The sequence below is a fragment of the Varroa destructor genome, unplaced genomic scaffold, assembly GCF_002443255.2.
Source record: "Varroa destructor unplaced genomic scaffold, Vdes_3.0 BEIS01000007.1, whole genome shotgun sequence".
In the NCBI taxonomy this organism is placed as follows: Eukaryota; Metazoa; Arthropoda; class Arachnida; order Mesostigmata; family Varroidae; genus Varroa; species Varroa destructor.
Window position 1 is genome coordinate 9,447,939 of NW_019211460.1, and position 21,139 is coordinate 9,469,077.

General features: G+C 40.1%; 1 long non-coding RNA gene across 4 annotated transcripts; it reads left to right on the forward strand.

Annotated features, from left to right (window-relative positions):
* The first annotated feature begins 28 nt into the window (after positions 1–28).
* LOC147754285 (uncharacterized) lies at positions 29–18,949 on the forward strand. 4 transcript variants are annotated; one of them, XR_015317176.1, is made up of 6 exons: positions 29–223; positions 340–435; positions 587–2,557; positions 3,117–3,845; positions 4,918–5,114; positions 5,867–18,949. It is a non-coding gene; the product is annotated as an uncharacterized LOC147754285 (long non-coding RNA). The 4 variants fall into 4 exon arrangements; XR_015317177.1 differs by having other exon boundaries at positions 590–2,557; XR_015317178.1 differs by lacking the exon at positions 4,918–5,114.
* Positions 18,950–21,139: the final 2,190 nt, after the last annotated feature.

The window sequence follows — 21,139 nt, forward strand, 5'->3', positions numbered from 1 at the left end:
CAAGAGAAAAATATATACACAGTTAGGTTGAGTTGTCATAATGCATTACATAAAGATATTGACCTAAACTGTTTGCGCCTTTAAAATCCTTCTGGTTCTCTTCCGATGGAAAAGGCACTGGCGGCCTACGGTGAGAAGAAATTACATAAGTACATAATTACGTGAGAAGGAATTTTCACTTCAACTTGGTTTGTTACTGTTACTCCCAGAAAAAAGTCTTGAAGTAAGTGGCAAAATTTATTTAGTAACATTTTAAGAGCCTTCAAGAACTCTTGGAACGTTATCCTCTAAGAGTTGGATGTCAAGTTGGCCAGTATCTTCCTAAGTGGTCTTTTCCAGGTAAGAGGTGTTGCCGCACGATGGGCCTAGTTTGCTTACCGGACCAGACATAAGTTGCGCTGACCAGCTAAGATACGTGATGTATTTTGGCATAAGGTAAATCGAAATTTTTGGGTATACTACGATTTGCCCGCACAGGTTTTTACTAGTAATAGGGTCCCTTATTTAAAATATTTCCAGAAAAAAAGATATTGTTATGTAAAATGTTATTTATAAATTTTTTTATTGTCTTCCGTCTGTTGTTAAGAAGGTGTCTTCTGCATGGATGTCAGTAATTTCGTGTTGTAAAGTCATTGCCGCTTGCTTGAAGTTCTCTTGAAAGATTGCCTGGCTACGGCATTAAACATTGCCAGCAAAGACAGCAGCTACGGGGGGTATTCAAGTTTTGATCAAATATATAACTTTTATCTACTTGGTGCTACAATAAATATAAATAACAATGTCGAAAAATACGACGCTTTCATGCATATCATGCCGAATCGTTTTCTCCTGAGACGCTTTTGTTTTGTTGCAGTTGGGTGATGTTTACATGTAAATAAGTGAACGTGTGTCACAGTGGCTGTACAAAAAATACGTTTTTTTCTATTTGGAAGATGAAAAAGGGCTAACACAGGACCTTTGAAATACAAGTGTGTACGAGTGGCAGGCACGTTTCTGCAGTCGACCTCGAGATCTCATGTTAGGCGTTCTAAATTGAACGAAGCAGTGGATTCTGGTAAATTCTCCCTATTTCGTTATGTGGAAATTCTGAATTTGCTTATCTTAAATGAGGCTCGCTATCAGCGTACTTTGTCCACGAGAAATCATATCCGTCGTTCTGTTCTGAGTCGTGAAGCCAACGTTAAAAGGAAGCAGGCGTTTGCCGAAAAATCGGCAGACAAAAACATATCTTTTACTAGAAACATGAGTTTGCTTTCCACTGATTTGACTGGATGGATAGATAGAATAGGTCTTTAAACTTACAACACATCGCCATTAAGTGCATTCATGCTGATAGACTGAAGTTGTTTCTAGATTTCACTGCCACGTGTTTAAGTTTTTTAGACACGCGACCTTAACTATATGTCTGTTGAAGATCTAGCTCTCTGAAAGTATGTGAAGGAAGCTATAAAATATTTACAGCAGACTAAAGTATTCCCAAATCGCAGTGCCATTATGAGACAGTTGCTGCAGTAACGGTACCTGTGATCATATAACATTGACCTCGTCATTGGACACTTCCCCCTGAAGACCCCGGAAGTCATGAACAGCTTTCAATACAACTTTCGTATGCGCCCGACTTTCTAACTGACTCATCTTGGCCTAGATCTAAAAGGAAATGCCAGGTTCAATAGCAGACGAATCATGCGCTAAAAGCGAACCTTCAATCCTAAATAATACCTTGAACGCACACATCATATAGGAATTTGTGACAGTAAGATGTTCTATAATATACAGACTCATATAGCATTATTAAGGCCTTATTATTCAAGGCGTACTGCAATTTAGGCGTTCGTATTTCTAATCTTAGATATTCGTCGACGGACTACTTTAGTTAACACTTCGAGCTCCATTGAGCTGCATGTCCAGCCATTTCAACGTACGTGTATTGCATTGGATAATTACAAAACAATTTAAGCGCACCACTATGTTTTTTAATATATCAGTCTAATGTCACCATTTTTTGCTGACCAGATTTCACATCCGACTAACTAAATGGGCTAGAGGCCCAAAAAGATCTTGGAGCGGTTTAACTTCCCCGCCTGCAGCCTTGATATTCAGTGCTTTGTGGATCTGCAAGCAGTCATAGCGTACCAGGTTGAATGATAAAAAGCTGGTAACGTGTGACAGCCATTTCGGACGCGTGTTATCATTGCGATACGTTGCTATTGTGAATTATTCTACTCCTGTATAAATCTGAATCTGTTTGTGTGTATATTTTACCCTTTTTCCTCCTTTTTACTGATTTACATAATAATCGAACAAGGTGAATGTGAGGGCAGTTAGTCAGCTAGGGCACAGCGGAATAACAAGTGGAGAAAATTATTAACGAGTCAAGGCTGCGATACATACGATAATATATCCACATATATATAGACGAAGCTCAGTCTTTATCAATCTTTCGTATCTATCGTTCGTAAGCTATACCTATTTACGTATCTCACTGTCGTTGCTATGGAAACTGATAACAACGCTGTGGCGCCATTACCTTGACCCTATGCCGTTACCTTCAAAAACGGTCAATGATTTAGTGGTTCTTAGTATCCATCAACGATTCTATTATACATACTTACGCTAAGATCCATTATCTACTTACGTATGTGCGCAACAATCATTATGTTTAGCCATTATGGCGCCGTATCGTTGAACTATTGCAGACGGTCTGTTTATCATGGTTGAAATGCCGACAATTTTCGTTTAGAAGCCGGACGTCAATTCTATTTCGTCCCCTTACGATCTGTATGAAGAACTATAATTGAATGTAATTTATAATATCTTGTTGTGGGCCCGACAAGCGAATGATCTCAAAGTGAATCTGCTTTAGGACTAATTCATTGCAGGCCAGTGAATCAATTTACGTAGGTGTAAAGTAGATAGCTTAGATAGTTTTCAAAATAAAGCGCTGAATAATTTAACAATGTAACCATGTCTGCTCCATCAGATTATCCATGATGTTTGCCATGAATCGAGTTAGAACGTTGTTAATATTATGCAACTCGTTATTAATCCCACTATATGGACGCCGTAACTAACATTGCCGTCGGGTGTCATAGAACTTTTTCTTTCGGAAACCGCAGGCCTCGGCCCAGAGTCCAGCGACGCACGCTCTTCAGTCTCAGTTTTTGCGTCTTGACAGACATCAACGAGTGAAGGGAACAGACGAAGGTGATCGAGCTGCTTTGATCTCGTCGATCCAGTGGGACACCGCACCGCTTGACTGGTCCTCGAATACGAGTCCAGCAGACAGATAACGTCGATTAAATAGAGACGGTATTGTATTGTTTTTCTGTTGGGTTGCCCCCCTAGAGCCTCGGCCATCCGCCCTCATGAAGTATTTAGCGCTTCAGTAAAGTCGCATACAGACTTATTCATCCACTGTGATATATATACGCACACGGTATGTGTCTATGGGTTTCTTTTTGTACGTTTACCAACACATTATTGGGCCTCGGGCGTTGCGTGAACGAGGAATCCAAGCACGTCAAGATCGTCGCCAGGATCCAGGCGACGAATAATACCGACTTAGGCGTATGCAGAGCATGACTGGTCCCAAAGCAGCCAGTGCTTACACTGGTGCTCAGTCGTTTGTCCGTTGCCCTCGGACGTGGCTTACTTTATGCTCTACAGTGGCCGGTGGATGGCCTGCGCTTGGCGAACAGAATTTACGCTCAGTCCGACAAAGCGAACCAGCAACCAAAGCGAGCCGCGGCCGACCGTTTCGCTCCCCCGCCTCTATCGTTAGGCTGAGACAAGTTTTTATTCGATCAGGAATCGTTACTGTTCGACGCGACAAGAAAAAAGGCCCGGTATGTCGCATCAATTGTATGACGGAGTTTATTTGTTGATATGCTTACTAGATTCTTAGCTTTTTCGTGTCCATATAAACGCACACACAGATCGTCGACTAGCGCTTGGATCATTCTTTTATGTTCACACTCGTTCCCATCCCCTCCCTGGGACGATATTGGTTTTAGCACTTTGATCGTTGGACCCAATGGTACAGAATACGCTGATATCTCTTTCAGTGCGATCACACATAATGCTACACATATCGGGCGGCGATTGTGAAACTGTGTGGTGGTCTCTCCATAAAGATGATCTCTGATTCGTGTTTTATGTATGACGTTAAAAAAACCGAGAATCAATTTAGATACCAATCAGCCTTATTTAAATCAATGTGCGTCTCCATATTCTTTTGTTAAACCTTTAAAGGGAATTGACTCGCGCGTTTCCAGTTAGAATGTTTGCGGATCAGACGCTACTGTAACGTCCGATAAAGAAACGTACGATAATTCAATGTAATTATGGAACTATTTTCTATGAAGTCGTTCCGATCTAGGCGCCTCTATTCATGTGACTTGTTTACATCGGATATTACAATCTATACACAAGGGTGTGTCTAATGCAAAACTTACGTGCTTGTTCCATATATATACATGCAAGCAAAGGAGCACCGATATCATGCCTTGCCACGAAGGAAACTGCTGTTCGGGATTGTCTATTTAGGCAATATGTCGAATCGTTTCGAACAAGTTTCAGCAATTTCTAACCTTGTTCTACCCGCTTGAGTAAAATATAATGTCGTAAAAGTTTGAACCTGACTGATAAATTGTAACAAAGAAATTCCTCTTTTGGCAATAGGCCAGTGGTAGTCTGTATCTCAGGTTCTGTATCTCTGAACATTGTATTTTCACTTCGCTTTCCTGCTCGAGGCGACAATTGGCTCAGAGCTGTTTGTATTCTTTAGCCATATTTCGAGATGCAGCAGAGGTTGTAATGCATTTCCTAGTCGCATCTCTGTGTACGCGGCCAATAACTCATAAACGGCCAATAGAAACGTCGCTCAATCTTCTTATCTTCTGTACTGTATTTGAACAGAATGTCGTCGAAGTTAGCTGCTCATACTTATCGCACACGGCGTACATGGTTAGCCTTGTGGAATACGTTGTATGTTTCCCGAAGAGATGGCGTCTTACGTAGACAGCAGTTACTATCCACATTGATACGACCTCAATAAACGTAAAACTTGTTGGTGCCCCAAGCCGCACCGACCAGATCGAAAGGTCCTGATCATTGTAAGTAACTTACAATGTCAATCAAAAAAGCAAGCAGGAACGCAGTTTTGACTTGTTTAACTTGTACGCGTGTCCTATTAGCAGCCTAACATAGCTAAAGAAGCATTCTCGAAAGATTTGAATACGTGAAAAGATGAACTACCTATTCACTTACGGATCATAACGAAGAGCAGTGAAGAACGCAAGGAATTATATACTGTACTATTTAACTAAATGATATTATTAAATATTCGCCAAATTACAGTAGCAGGGTTAAAACGAGAATACAAAATTTTAAAAAAAAAAAGAGTGTATTTTAGGTTCGCTAGTTCGAATTTTGCCCCCCGACTTATTTTGATACACTGATGGCATTAGCAAAGGCTTTTCGAAAAGCGAAAGCTTCCTCGGAATTTTCTGCTTGAAGATTTACAATCAAAGCAAACCCTTCTATCTGACTACAATAGCACCTGATTTGATTTTTATGCGCTCTTTCCTAAGCAACTAGCAAGCACTAAGAGCAATTGACAGATACAATCCACCTTTTTCATTATGCTTGCTAGCTCTTATCTGATTGCAGACACGGATGGGCATATAGAAAGCCATCAGTTTTTTCGCTTCGAAAAATCTTTGATTTCTAAAAGTGGGCCATCAGAAATTTTCATACTCGCTTGTGTGCTTTCTCGTTAGCTTGGAGCTCTATCTGTAATGTTAAAGGGTATAAATTGTACAATAATCACTTGGATTTTTCATTCTCATCGTTCTCCGTTTTCTAGGTAACCCATAACGAGCACGTATTCGGTAAAGAGCTTTTCTAAATCGGCATTTCGACCTTTCCAAGCTGGATTTGAACCTTCAACCGAAGATGAAGGATTTACTCTAAAAAACGTTATGCTGACCTTACGGTTGCTGCTGCTGCTGCTGCTGCCGCCACCCAAAATGCTGACGACGTACACGAACGTATTAGTGCAGTTCGACTATACGTTTGTGAGTTATTGCCGCTGGATTTGTGTGTGATCGAAAACTGGACCACCCATAAATCTGTTTCTGTTGTGCCCGGCCATTCCTCGAACTTCCTTTTATCTAACCTGATATATTAGCTAAGCTCTGATGGTTCTTCTTCCTCAAATATAATATCTTTCAAAGCAGCCCTTTGAGAGAGTTGGACGGCTAGCGCTTCAAACATGAACGCGCAACGGTGCTCACCGTCGTGATTGGGAACGTCGTTTTTTAGCAAAACACGTATTTGACAAGTCGGCATAAAAGGTTGCATATTTGTGACTGGCTCATGTTTTTTACACCCTTTAATGCTACTCTAGATAATAATGTAACTATATGTTTTCGGATTTTTCGCTATTGAAGCCGATTCTGCAGTCTATCACGTTTGAGCATAGCGAGATGAAATTCAAGTACTATATATTAAGTAAATAATCATTATTTGTCGACATATAATAGATGAAGCCATGCCACACTACTTACCTACTGCCGCTCCCTCACTGCGTAACGAGCATAAAAATCGTTCGCAAAAGAACTGCCCCTAAAAGCAAAACATCTGAATTCTGTTAGACATAGCTGAAATAATGCTAAAGGATATCCCTTGATGAAGACGAGCCGGTTTTAACGTACGATTTGTAAAAATCTGTCTGACGTTATTAAATAGTTCTGTAAAGAATGAAGAACATAGAAAATTGATCATGTGTTTAGTTGGATTTTTACTATGATTATAAGCACAAGTAGTCGAAGTAGCTAGCCATCTAAAAAAAAAAAACACGAAGCGTTTATAAATACAAACATCGGACTTATTAGGGCGTAATAACGACAAGAATAGCGACAATTTGTGCTGGGATAACAGATTCTAGCCGAGCAAAACTCCGGCTTCAATAATTTACTACATGATGTTTCAATAGCATAGCGCAAAGCCACTCACATACGCAATGAGATTCTTTTACGTGTATTCGATACTTTCTTCACAGTACCAACCGTCACTAGTCAATAGAGCCATAGATGAAGAAAAGAACCAATCGTGAACAAATAATTAGTGAACCATGTAGAAGCGGCTCGCAGTGATTCAAAGGACGTAATTATACGACATAAACGGCACAATATTTGTTCAGACCGCTGCGTTGCACCGAAGCTTATCGTCTACTACTTGACAAAATCCAATATCATTCTACGAAGTCAGTGTGCTATTATGCGCAGGACAAAATTATATTACGGGAGCCCGTTAGCTCGTGTCAGAAGAGAAATAATATTCACCAATAGTTACTCGTATCTCTGCCCACAAATACGTTTCTCACGCTTAATGAACTAATTCATCAGAGATATGAGAGTGCTATCTGGGTGAAAAGTTGAACAAAAAGCCCAAAAAAAAAATTCAGATTACAGCCACGGGACTCATGTTCGCGTCTGAACTATGGAAGGCTCATTCGAGCGCACTATAAAATACGATAATGGTAATGAACGAAGGTTGAAGCGGTATATCGGCATTCAGTACAATCGGCATCTAGCGGCCGGCTTTGTGTCAAAGAAACATTTGGCTTGGAGGTGCATCGTAGATTTTTAGATAGTTTTAAAATGGCTTACATTAGTTTTAATTTTCAGTGATAGGTCGTTTACACCACAGTAAAGCCACGGAAGGCCACCGTGACTTTGTTCGGTTGTTTGCCCTCAGGCCTTTAAAGGATTGTGCAGCTAGCTGGCCGCGATTCCAAAGTGCACTATTTGAATAGCAAGCGTATGTACTCACGGTCTGACACATTTCTCGCATCATAGGCGGAACAGCCCCACACATGGCCCATCACCCGAAGCTTTCGAGTTGAATACTAGAATTTATTTTCGGCATTATTGTTTGGCTATGTTTCACGCTTTGTAATGCCACTTTCCTGTAAAGGATATTCATGCCGGCTAGCGAAAATCTCGCAGTGGTGTATGTGAGAGCCCTAAGCTCCAGCTAGGCGGATTTACCAGTTCCAGATCGACGGTCATCACGCCGTTTAGGGCGTCGTGAACTAGGCTAGACGATAGCAATTCACGCAATGACGAAAAAGTTATTAGCGAGTCTGCTAAAGTCAGCTAACCTAAATCAGGGAGTTAAAGAGAGGTAAGGAACGGTAAACCGAGCTTGACCCAGCACATTTTAAAGCATCCCCTGTTGCTGCGATGCGTGGGAACTAGAAACCGCTCAACTTTACGTTAGCTAAGCCTGGAGGTTATCGCACTGGAAAACTGCAAGATACGCAGTTTTACACTGGGATTTACGTATGAGGCTGCATACAAATGTTGTATCCGGAATTAGCGAGCGTCAAACGACGGACGTTCTCAACAATTGAGCCAAAAATGAGTTATGTTTTCCGATAATAATTCGAGACGCTTTATAACGGCCATTCCTTCCTAGGGCTATGGGGTTACACATTTCCGTTTTGTATTTTATCATACACTAACAATAATAACGACAATTTTCAACCTAAATCAAATGCTATCGCTCAGCATAAATAAGTTAGGTTCGTACATTGGTATTACTACAGCTTAAGTCTTAGAATAGTTTCGACAATCAGTTCCACAAGTGTTTGTACACTGACGTATCTGTTCCAGCAGTCAAAACCGTAGCGGTGTATATGTTTCTCCACTCCCCCAATAGAGCACTGTATATTGATAGCCAATCTCAAATGTAATGCTATAATCATATAGTGCTTGTAAGCCGTTCGAAGTTGGCCTAATGCAAGGCATATCATTAAGAGGTGAACTCTGTTCTGATGATTTCATAGTCTAGTTCTAGAGTGGCTCCCTTTAGACCCACTGGGACTGATTAGTTTTCTGGCAAAACTTACGAACATAATTTCTGGGAAACACTTTAGCCCAGGCGATCTGATCGACTTTTTTCTTGTCTGAGCTGTTTCATCTGTTCACTATTAAAGATTACCGTGGATCTAGCCAGCTACATGATCAGTCGATGTGACATCTGTAGTTTGAACGAGATGGTCTGCGAGTTACCTGCATTTGACAAGCTTTGAAAGACGCAGCGTCTTCCTAGCGATATATGCTTGTGCATCCCGCTGACCTGTACACCCCCTACCACTGAGTGCAATGCATTCAGCGTAATAAAAACAGGTTTTACGACCGACTCAATTCATACTTGTTGTAGTTGCTTGCCGCAGGTGTTGTGTTGAAAATTATAGTAAATGTTTGTTTACGCTATATAGTACGTGTGTGTTATTAACGAGAATCGAAGCAGCGACCCCTGTTTGCATAATTCGGCACCTAATTTCGTGAGTGGCTTGGTGCGTATCTTCTTCTACTCGTCTCACAACTAGCTTTCCCGGAGCAAATCGCTTAAGAGGGAAACCTCCTTATAAACAAAAGCCTATACGAACAGAATCGAACATTTTAACGGTTGTCTGAGAAAAACGTCAACTTAGAACTGCTAGATACACCGCAATTTATGGCCCCAAGAAGCAAGTGTTCGCTATGAGCGTATCCGTTTAGTGTAACCAGTTAAAGCTTAGCAGCTCTCGAAGTGATCAGATGCCGACGAATGGCACAAATTATAGAACCTAGTGATTCTATTTCATTCCGTGTCCTTGTTCCCTGTGCAACATTTGCACCTGTTACAAAATGCTCAGAGGTCCACGTGTTACCTTAGCAGTGTTGGGATTACGTCGTTTTTATACAGGTCGTAACGCAAATTTAAGACCGCGCGCTTACCCACTGCGCCATTAGTTATAATAACATTTCATCATTCACATGGTGAGATCAAAAAGATTTGCGAATCTTACAGAAGTAGAATCAGTCGAAGTTCACTGTAGAAATGATTTATGCGCCCTAGTTTTGCCCAGATCTTCCTCAAATCAGATGGTGAGTTAGCGATGAAAAGGCACAGCTCAGATTCTTATCGAGTCAACGGTGCTACCGGACCCTTGACGATATACTCTATCATGGCTCTGACATCTATACTGCAAACACCTAATCAGATCAAGCGATTTTATTGCTGGTAATACTGCAGCTAGTGACGCCGATTTTTATTAGAAAAAATGATAAGTTACTGGCAAAATTCTAAAATCTATCCCACACAGTCAATATATGAAGCAGAACCAAATCATGTTCTGGAAATATTTAGCTTATATATCATATAAAATATCAATAGGTGCAATATAGAATATCATATAGAAATATATGATATTCTATATTACTAAACAAAACCCAAAGAAAAACAACAAGCTAAGTCAAGCTAACTTCTAATTTCTTCAGTCAACTTCTTCAGATCTTACTCGGCTAACGCATAATAACAAAATAATGTATCAGCTGCTTCATAATATTCTTATTAGTAATGCAGTTAGTAAATAAATAGAAAACACTGCCTACAATTGAAATTTCATCAGCTATAGAAGCAGACATCTATAACATCAGGACTATGGTGGGCAGCGTTTTTCAACGAGACTGTAGATATCGTTGTGGGGCCAAAATACAGCCCGAGGCATTATTCTAGTGATAAAACTGACCACTGGGCTTACTACCTACGACATAAAGCATTGTTCAATACGGATAAAACTAATTTTGATGTGGCTAAAATTTTAACTCGGTTGAGGTTTCTGCAGAGAAAAAACCGTCTGATATTGGACGCTATGATGTACGTGAAAAATACAGAAGCTTTTTATGGTCTTCATACTGCGAATTTCTAAAAGGAATTTAAAACATATTTAACTTGAATGAACGTAGACCATTTGACGTAACGTATTTTTAAAATTAATTGGGTTCTATTTGAAATTCTCATCTGTAGTCGGGCAAAATTAGGAGCAGGCGAGTTTTTCGTTCCAGATCGACGCCGCAAAGCCTATCTGTCTAGCCAATTGTTAGACTTGATATTTAACAGGGCTTTGATGTATAATCCTAAAATAATAATGCTAAACCGGAAACCGCTAGATTTGACAAGATATTTAGCATGCATTAACCGTTTTTATTTTGTCCCTAAGTAAATATCTCTGGAATTAGAGCAATTCTTGCAAAACCTGTGGACATAGGAACTACGGCTCACGAAGGCAGACAGGTGAAGACCGCCCAATGCTTCCACGTCGAAAACAAGACAGCATAAAGAGCTGGTCTGCGGCAGTCTTATTACACTTTGCATTATTTGATCGGAGTTTGATTTTCCGTTGTTCGAAGAACCGGCATGATTCGATGAACGGGATGGGAACTCGAATTGCCTAGAACACGTCTGGTCCGACGTCGCCTTTTGGGAAGCAATATGAGGTATATTTCCCTTTTGGTTCAACGGGGCCGTTTTGTCAACTGAAACTAGCTCATATGCCGTCGTTTAACCGAAACAAAAATGACAAGTTAAAGGGCTGCGACGGCGAACCGCTCTGCAGTATTTGCACGTATGTACAGATCGGCTAGTCAAAGATCAGGTGTTATCTTCAGTCCACATTTTTAATAACATGTAAATTATTCTATACGGCTTTACTCGGCGTTAATATATCGCCGGCGCTGAGTCGATAGAATTGCTGTTTCCTTCGTCTGTGTCGGGCGTTGCATCACTCTTAGCAGATCTTCAGATTGTTTCACTACGGATTCGGTATAGTGAACTTCCTCTACACGCAAAAAGACAATGGGAATAAAATATGCGTTGACTTTTTATCTTTCAAAGTTACCAACAAACAGAAGGACAAAGTCAATATAGTTTCAACTAAAGTTTGAAAAATGTGTTTTTTTTTCCCTTCGCAGCTCGTTCATCGCCTTAATAATAGCATTTAATTTATTTCGACCGCAATATTTTATTTGCTATCACATAGGATCATTTTCTAGGCAATGCCACATCATAGTCATGCAATCAACCCACAGCCATTGCATTATACCGAAACGACAACGGTTATCCTAAGCTATTAAATTTCTCTCGATAGCTCGAAACAGCACCTTGAAAGAGGCGCTTTTGCGGGTTCGACAATTTTGTGGGGTAGGATACGGTCAGTCGGTGTTTCGCTAATCATTTCCTCCATACGTAAGGCGATTAAAGGAGCGTTCCCTAGAGAGTGAGCGAAATAAATCGAAATCGAAGGTGTCTAGCAGTTAGGATGCCTTCCCTCGTCATGCGTACGCCTCACCTGTCTCGTTGCTATACTATAGTCGGTTCGGGAGAACACTTCAACGGGTTGCCTCTGCTACAGCTCCTGATAGAGCGGTGCTCAGCCATCGCTGTTAGCTCTTAACCACTCTAACTCACGAAGTTTTTCCTGCTGCCGAGGACATTCTTTGGACTAGGGAACTTGTCACAGTGAGACTCCGTAGAAATCGATTCGCGCCGTCAGTTTTTAGGGCCCGAACTGTGGGATTCTGAACTGGAGTGACACAGGCGGAGCACTCACTGCTACTATCATACGACACACTTATGCTTGAGCGTGATCGTAACGAGACGTCGTTTCGCCGCTATCCTCATCCGTATATACAAGAATAGGGCTGTGGCATTTTTAAGAAGAACGACACAAAAAAACTTAGCTTGGAATGATACTCAACGTGTTCGTTATCAAACACTGTTTATCTTTCAAGTCGGATATATGAATTACATTCCGCACTAGTCTTTTCCGTTTGGACGTGTACCTTATAGTACGGAGTGTTACGAAAACCTGCGATCTATATTTTGCCAAGTTACACAGAAATCTATTACACGGTGGTCAGTTATAACACTGCAGCCTCCTATACAATGTTGGCATGCTCTGAATATAAACGTCTTCCATATTATGTTGAATTTTGGAAGCAGAAGTAAAACAGTTGTAAAAAAATATATATTCTATGCTCTCTTCACTGCCCTGTTAATTTGCAGTTGATTTTGTGTAGAAAGCACATCATACACCATCCTTAACAAAGTACTGCTGAAATCTTTCCATGCGTGACTTCAAGGGGAGCTGCATGAGGCATGGGAAGTGAAAGTTTTGTGGGCCTTGATTAAACAATTCCTCAAGTCATTGGAATTAATATTTATGTATACTTCGACTGTGATGGAATTCTGCCGTTATCTTTCTTTGCACTTGGCGGCGTGCCGCATCTCCTCGATACGCAGAATCCTCCACCAGGCGCAAGCTTGTATAGTATGTGAACGCGAGATCGGTCTTACTTCACCAAGGCCGCCCATAGACACAGCATAAATATCGACATATTCAACCTCTGAAGGCCCAACATTTTTGACGTTTCAGTCATTTTGCTGAAAAGCCAACAATGAGACGATCTGAAATTTATAGAAACGTCATTATTTCGATGTGGTGTTCGTCTATGTCTATACGGTATGGCAGCTCAGTGCGGGTTCTATCGCCGTGAGGCAAACACGTTTAAGGCGCTTGATTTAATGAGCGAAATATGATGTAGTGATGTTTACGAACCCCACGATTCCATCGGATCGTTGACCACCGCAATCCCCGATCCCGACTAGACTAGAAACTGGCTGATAAGATAGAGATAAACAAATTGAAGGTTTATCTTGCATGCCTTACACAAGAAAGCTTGCTCTAGATATTTACTGTGATAATTTTATGTAACAAATATCGGAGTATTTATTTTTTCAAAGATGCGTTTTACTTATCAACCCAATCTCAGGTTAGAAAAACAAGAGCTTATTTCATAGATACCCCAATTTCGTAGGCTGCAAAAAGGTGCTACCGTTTGTTTACGACGTTAGACCCAAACATAATTAACTTAGCTTAAAACTATGGATAATCGTATGTCGTATGTTGAAACCGTTTAAAAACCACATCTAAGCATCAATAGCACAAATTCGTGATTCAAAAAGTAACGTATTCTTCAGCATCTACTAGTTAACTCTCGTAAGGCTTGCGCGTTCTCGCCCGTCATCTATGCCATCTACCTCTATCTACAGAGGCAAATGCGATGTCAAAGTTAGCGTGACCTCGTTCTCACTGGAAAGATTCGAATTATTCTCTGAAGTAGCTTTTTTCTGGACCATCCAACAGATGAGGTATATATATACAAACTATTTCCTTTGGTTAACATTAACCAATTGAGTGACGTATAGATTACCCGTGCGATGGCCTAATTCAAATGGCTATTTGAGATTGCCCTAAAAAAACTCTGGTTTTTGAGGGCGTTGTTAATCAGGACTTACGATCGATCAGGCCGTACCTGAACAAAACGTACTGCTCTATTATAAACTTGGAATGATTATTCGTGTACATAAAAGACATTGGAAAGAACGTTCAATGTTTCTGCGGTACCGCTCGGGTACTGTTCAACTGGCACTGATATCGTGCCAGGCTACTGCCATCTTGTGGAAAAAAGAGTAATTAAATTGTTTTGTCTAGTTATTAGGTCTACGTACAGAAAGAATGATAGTGTAACCGTTATCATACATCCAGCTACAATCAACGTACGCAGTACCACTGGTATATGTCTAAATCCGTTTGTTTTAAAGAAAGTGGTGTTACACAGAGAAGAAAGTTACACCTGTTCGACTAGTCTTATGCATGAAATATTACTTGATTACCATAGAAAAAATCAAAATACTCCAGCAGTTCAATGCTAGGATCTTTCGTATTGTTATCATTAAAGTAGCTTTGGTAACTTGGAAAAAAAAACGTATCGGGAACATTACGGCTGAAGTGGGCAAACTTGATGTCCGGTGGAATATAAAATCTAAAAAAAAAGGTTGTAACCTTTGTCCTGAAAGGTGTTAACACAAACCTAAGCCCGACAAAGCTATCTACTTATATTAAGAAGCGTTTTTTTTTGAACATACTAGAAAAAAAAAATCACTAGAAACAATAAAATTCAACTGATCATATGCATGAGTAGCCGATGGGATATTTTACTAGTTTATATTATACTAGAATTACTACATAGTGAATAGAATAGAAAATAATAGTGGATAATAATTCATCTTCTTAACCCGATGCTACTATGTTTATGTTAAGTCTAAGACAACCCGGTATCATCAGTTATACATGAGGGTGAGGTATAACAATTAACTCCCAACGCAATTTAAGAAAATTCCTATACATTGTACTAAGTGTATTCCTATAGATCTTGTGTAGGACTCATAAATCTTTTTCGGGCCTGATTGAGCCTGCGCTTTTACTGCGTCGACAGCTACGAATGATTTAGCGTTTGCCCAACCAAAAATATCTGGCCCATTAAGTCCCTTTAATCTGTCAGCCTTCGCTAAAAATACGTATCTATGTGCACCTAACGCCGGCATGTATAGGCCGCAAGATATCACGGAATAATTGGATGAACTCTAGCATTAAGACAGTGACGCTCCTGTAGGTGCGGAAAAAAAGGCTAATTTTATTATACGGGCTATTAGGTTTTAAATGTACAGTTTTATAAATAGGACACGGGGAGATACATAGCTTTAAAGGGCTGTCGAGGCACGGTGAACTGGGAACGTAAGGCTCTCTTAGCTGCTTAGACAATTCTTGTGCTGTGTTGATACGCCTTACTGATAGCATCCAACACGCTCGGCACAAACGTTTCTAGTGGCTATTAAATAAGCCAATTATAGTCTTGTCGATCAGGTGCCACTCTGTGTTTTTACTGTTCACCACAGGCAATAATCACGAACTCAGATCATTTTGTTGAGCTGGACAAGTTCTCCGTAGAGCGTTTTTCAGAGAGCAGGTGTTATGCCGAGCTTCAATAACCAACGGGAACCGCCTAAAATTAGATTCAGGAGCCCTCCTGACAAAGTAGATTCCAAGTTGGCGGGACGTGCACAACATCAAGCACATATAGATTATATTATATTATATATAGACATGTCAGGCTATTTATATAAATGTTTCAAGCTTTGCGTCCCGCACTGTCACTAAGTATCGCTTAGTTTTTCCATGTCATCCATCTAATTCCCTCGTATTCAGTCCCTATGATAATGGTACTATTATGTTGCAGCTGCTAGAAAAGGCATGAGCGTTAGGGCATCTTGCATTATATCATAAACCATTGTAAATGGTTCTAGACATCATTCGTATACGACAACTGATGCACATTTCGTTTCTTCAGCATCCATTACTTATACGGTAACAGGTTGGACCGCCTTAGACACGCTTTTAATATTATGACCTTGAGTTAAACGCCTGAGCTGAATTTCGATTTGGTACAAAAAACGCAGATTCTAAACAGGACTGATACTGTGAGCCTTTTATGAAACTATAGGTAAAATGAATTGTATCACTCGCAGAGCTTCATCCAGTGAAGCCTTCGATAAGGCCATTGCTGCCGGCGATTGTGGATCAGAGCTGCATCACACAATCGAAGGGAACTACCTGCGACAACCCGAATAGCTTACCTTTATATACGTAGTTGTTCGTCAGCATGTTTGTTTCCCAGTCAAAAAAATATCGTTCCCTGTTTTATTTAAGGATCCTCTATAATTAGGTTGATCTATTATAATAACATGACGAGGTATCGGTAGTCTGTCGGCAAAGTGGAGCCACTTTGTCCTTTACTCTAATTTATATATTAAATGACGATAAGAATTTTCTTAAGCAAAACGTAGATGGTTTTAGCTAGTAGCGTATTTGACTCGCTACAGAACCCTTTTGCGTATATATCGACAACAACAACGTATGGGTAATTATTTGTTGCCAGTTATATCCTGTCTCGCTGCGCGTATTTAACCTTGAGCCTCGGGCATGGGGCTAGTAACCTAAGCCTTATAGTCCTTTACAAAAAGGTACGCCTAAGTTTCGCCCATTGCTTTCTCAGCGGCTCAGCAATTTCTGTTTTCAGTTATTGAGTGAATCAACGTCAGAATGAATGAATGCCCATTTATCTGATGAAACACCCTCCGCAAGAAAACTGTGTCGGTAGCAGCAGTAGCTGCTATTACAGCTGCGGCAACAGCCAGGGCCCACGTTAAAATGGATAGTGTACTACAAGCAGAATCAAGGGCCTCTATTTTTGGTTCATTTACGAACGGGACTCACTAACCGAACCGGTTGGTGGCGAAAGGCGACAGTCTAAATAAACAGACTCAGAAGACTTACAACAAAAGCTTAGGAACAAGGGTTAGCAGGAGAAAGTTTAATATTAATCTTATTAGCATATTGTAGCGCCTTCACCTCCATCCTCGTACGCTGTTCGCGCAGTGACCCGAAGGTGGGTACTGGTAGTTGTTTATTAGTGGGAGTCCGACCAGCTAAGACAAAGGAGGCAGGCGAGCAAGAAAAAAAAACAGACTATTTTGGCATTTCTACGATTGTTATCTCACTTATATGATTTTTATCGCCAGTATCGACCTCCACCCTGTCGGGAAAAGCCGTGGCGCCCTAGTGATCGTTAGCTAGGGGAGAGTCCTCCTTAAGACGCTCGGAGAGAGAACAGGTCAGCCAGTTCAATGCTAGCTAAGAAATTCTGGCTCACATTGGACTTTGCATAAAGAGGTAACTTTCTTTGCATCGGCTGGACAGGCACTCGCCGATTTCTGGCCGGTTCAACCGGGAAGTAAACGCTGCAGGAAGGTATATCCATTATTAGAAACGCTCCCGCGAAGAACGTAAACAATTGAGTAATATTATTGTTAATTTGGCTAAGATATTAATAATGAAGAAATAAGAAAGAAGCCGCAAGATATAGTGCTGACGAAGATAACGATGACTGAATATGTCAAAGTAAATTTCTTCGATAGTTTTCAAGACAATAGTCCGAGAAAATTGCGCCCTGATGGAATCGTGATTTTGATTCATTGTACGGTCAAGAAAGACAAAAATCGCACGAGTGTTGAATTTATATGTACTGAAAAAGAAAACGAAAAGGTGATTTGGTTTGTTGGCTATACATTAGCCGTATCGTCAATGAACTGTGCTAGATCCCTATAATAGTAAACCTTTAGAAAAATCACTCGTCGCCCTTATCTACTAAAACTGGTTAAAATTGGGCCACGTACTCGCACGACTAGCGAATTCTACCTTCCTATATGCGGCTGATAAGAAAGCGAGTGTAAGTAAGTTTATCATGATATCGGTATACAAAGACTTCAGTTCCACGTTCAACGTTGAAAACTGCCTACAGTAACAGGCCAGCCTGACACGCCCCAATGATGGTACTAGGCTGCGACACCTCCCTCGTTTTGAGGCCTGGTCATACGCAGGAATCGAGAGGATGAAAAATGTGATAGCGAAAAAGCTGCCATCAGTACACAATACCAAGACTTCAGTAAACATCGTTCCATTCTGATAATGATGGCTAATTTTTAAACGAGCACATGTTTGCCAAAGAAGAACGTACACAGCGGTCCAAAGAAGCAAGCTCGAACTTCGGCAGAGAAAAAGGTCAGCTGAATAAGACTTCACGTTATTCTATCCGAAAATTTAGGAAAAAAATCTTAATTATACAGCGCCCCATAGCTGGAAGGTGTTATATCAGACGAATGCATATGGCAGACGAAAAAGTTAAAGAAAATTAAGCATTACGCACTCTGTTCAAAAATGTAAATCTTTTAGTAAGTTTCGGATCCATATTTGTAGCAGACTGATGATCTGATACACTCTGAAAAAATTCAGTGATTAATAGCAGTTTTAGGTGCAGTTCATGTAGAGAACGTATCAATGTATTCACATCCACACAAGGGTAGGGAGTGGAGTTTTCTTCGAGGTAATTTATGAGGTGATGCGATGTTAGAACTGGCCCAAATTGCTTTCATTAAAGTTAACTGCTCTATGACAACTTTAAAGTTAATTTATGTGTATTATATCTGACAGCGCTACGGGCACGCTTCTGTAGGTTTTGATCGTGCCCTCTTCAGCGTGTATTCGTGAGTTATAATCTACGGATGCTGTGCTTTGTTTCGAAGTATTTTACATTGATAGATTGTGACAGCGGCAGTCGTAAGCCAGAATCAAATAAACCCATGTTCTTGTCTCGTATCATATCTTTGCACTTACGAATCGCTGAGTTCTTCAAAACTTGACCAAGATCGACTTAGCAGCGATTTCCGCTGTACGATCAAATATACAGCATATAATTATAACCTTTCGATATTTTAAAAATACACACAGTGAATAATAACCGAAAAAATAAACATTGTTTACAAACGGTCCTATGAATTTGAAGGACGATCAAGATATATCATCTAGTGCATATTCAGCGAGTGCAGTGAGGCAGGCCCGCGAACCGGAAACACAATAACTGATTTTGCTTACTTCTTGATAATCAAAATGCGTTTTTTCATTAATTGTCTATTAATGCTAGCGAAGATTTAGATAGTACAGTTGTAGCGAACAGCGGATTATTTATACGACTGTTTTTGTTGTTAACAATAAATCCTGTGCTACTGGAAGATGGCGGCCAAAAAACGATTCTTCTACTTAGCCTATAATAGATCTAATTTTTGATCCAATTTCGAAGCTTTTACATTACACATGCTTACAAAAAATGTTGATCGTATGACAAAATTGACGTGTTTATAATCTGTTTTCTTTATGTGTTTATCATATGTGGATTATCTATTATTCTGTTATTATTTTCTGCAACATGAAGATTTTGATCCTGTTGATGTGAACGCAAGAAAATCATAACACCTTAATATAATATAAAAAAAAAAATACGAGAAGAACTAAGGGTCCACACACGTTATTTCATGAAGAAAAAATGATTTAAACACGCGATATGTCCTATATACTTGTGGCTAGACCGTATTGCAAACCTGTGTTTACGGTGTGAAAGTAAGACACTAGTGGGATTTGGCAGGGCCGACACCGAAGTTATTTCGATGTAGATTTGTAACGGCTGAAACACAGTTCTCTGCGGTCCATTGCAGAGCCTCTTTGACTAGAACTCATTACTTCCAGCTGGCGCCTGGAATGAATTGCTGTACATGGTTCATTATAGTCCGCCAGAGCACTCTGTCCTGGATTGGGTTCGAAACTACGGAAGGCGAAGAGTGAAAGAACGAACTTCGACAACTATTTATTGTTAGAAAACATCCCCTATTTTCTTATAATACGTACGATAGCAGAATCGATTAGGTAGTCATCAAGCCAGGGCTTGACAAACTGCTAAAACAAAGCTAAGCAGAACAGCGCAAGATTGGGGTGTGTTTAAAGCAGAAATTTCCAGGTTCTTCACTACTGTAAACCCTTTACGCTCCCTCATTAAGTCGAAGTACAAACATTTCTATAGAGGAACTACCTAAAACTCGGAACACACTCCCCGTTACCTAGGTGTGGAGCGATTCTCAAAGAATTTGAACCTGTCATTACTTTTTGCTTGTTGCTACTTGCTGATTGTTCTTAATAACAATGGAATAAAAATAGATTAATAGAGTCATTGAGTGTGAAACATTGGATGTAAGAAATACATTATGTATTATGTAAGTTGGATTCTCAAAACAGCATAAACCGTTTGCCTAGCTACGTGGATCTGAGGTGACATATTTCAGATATCGGGACCCGTCTGAATTGGCACTGAAAGCTGAAACTTGGTAGTAAGAGATGTACTAAAATATATTGAAATGCCTTTATTTAGGGTTGAAATGGAGCATCTTGGGGATGAGTGAAAACATTCTACAAAAAATTTGCTATATTCTTGCGTCTTCATAAGAGACGATCGAACGATTATTCTGTCGCTTACGTTTTGAAAATCTGTGGATATAAAAAATGCCTCTCGTAATGGACGACCAATAACCACAATTAAAGTTAATGCGGAAGTTGAGCAAAGCCAATGTGGCATGATATCGCCAAAGAAGACAATCAAACATTTAAATCTTTTGAAGAAAGTTGGCTGCAAAAGAACTTAACGTTGGACAGATTAACGCAAAATAATTAATTGCAAAACTTTACAAAAAAAAAAACAATGAAATCGAGCTATCTCTAGTGTAATAGATCACGAGTGATGAAATGTTGATCACATAAAATAATAATGTGCCAATAAAAAAAAAATTAAACATGTGCGCCACAATCTGCGGCAAAGGAATTGTCTTCCATCATGACAAAGACAGGCATCATACAGCAACCAAACAAAAACTGAGAGAACTACGATGGGAAACATTAATGCATCCGCTTTAAAGCCCAAATCTGGCACCATCAGAACATCATCATATAGTTCGGTCTCTGCAG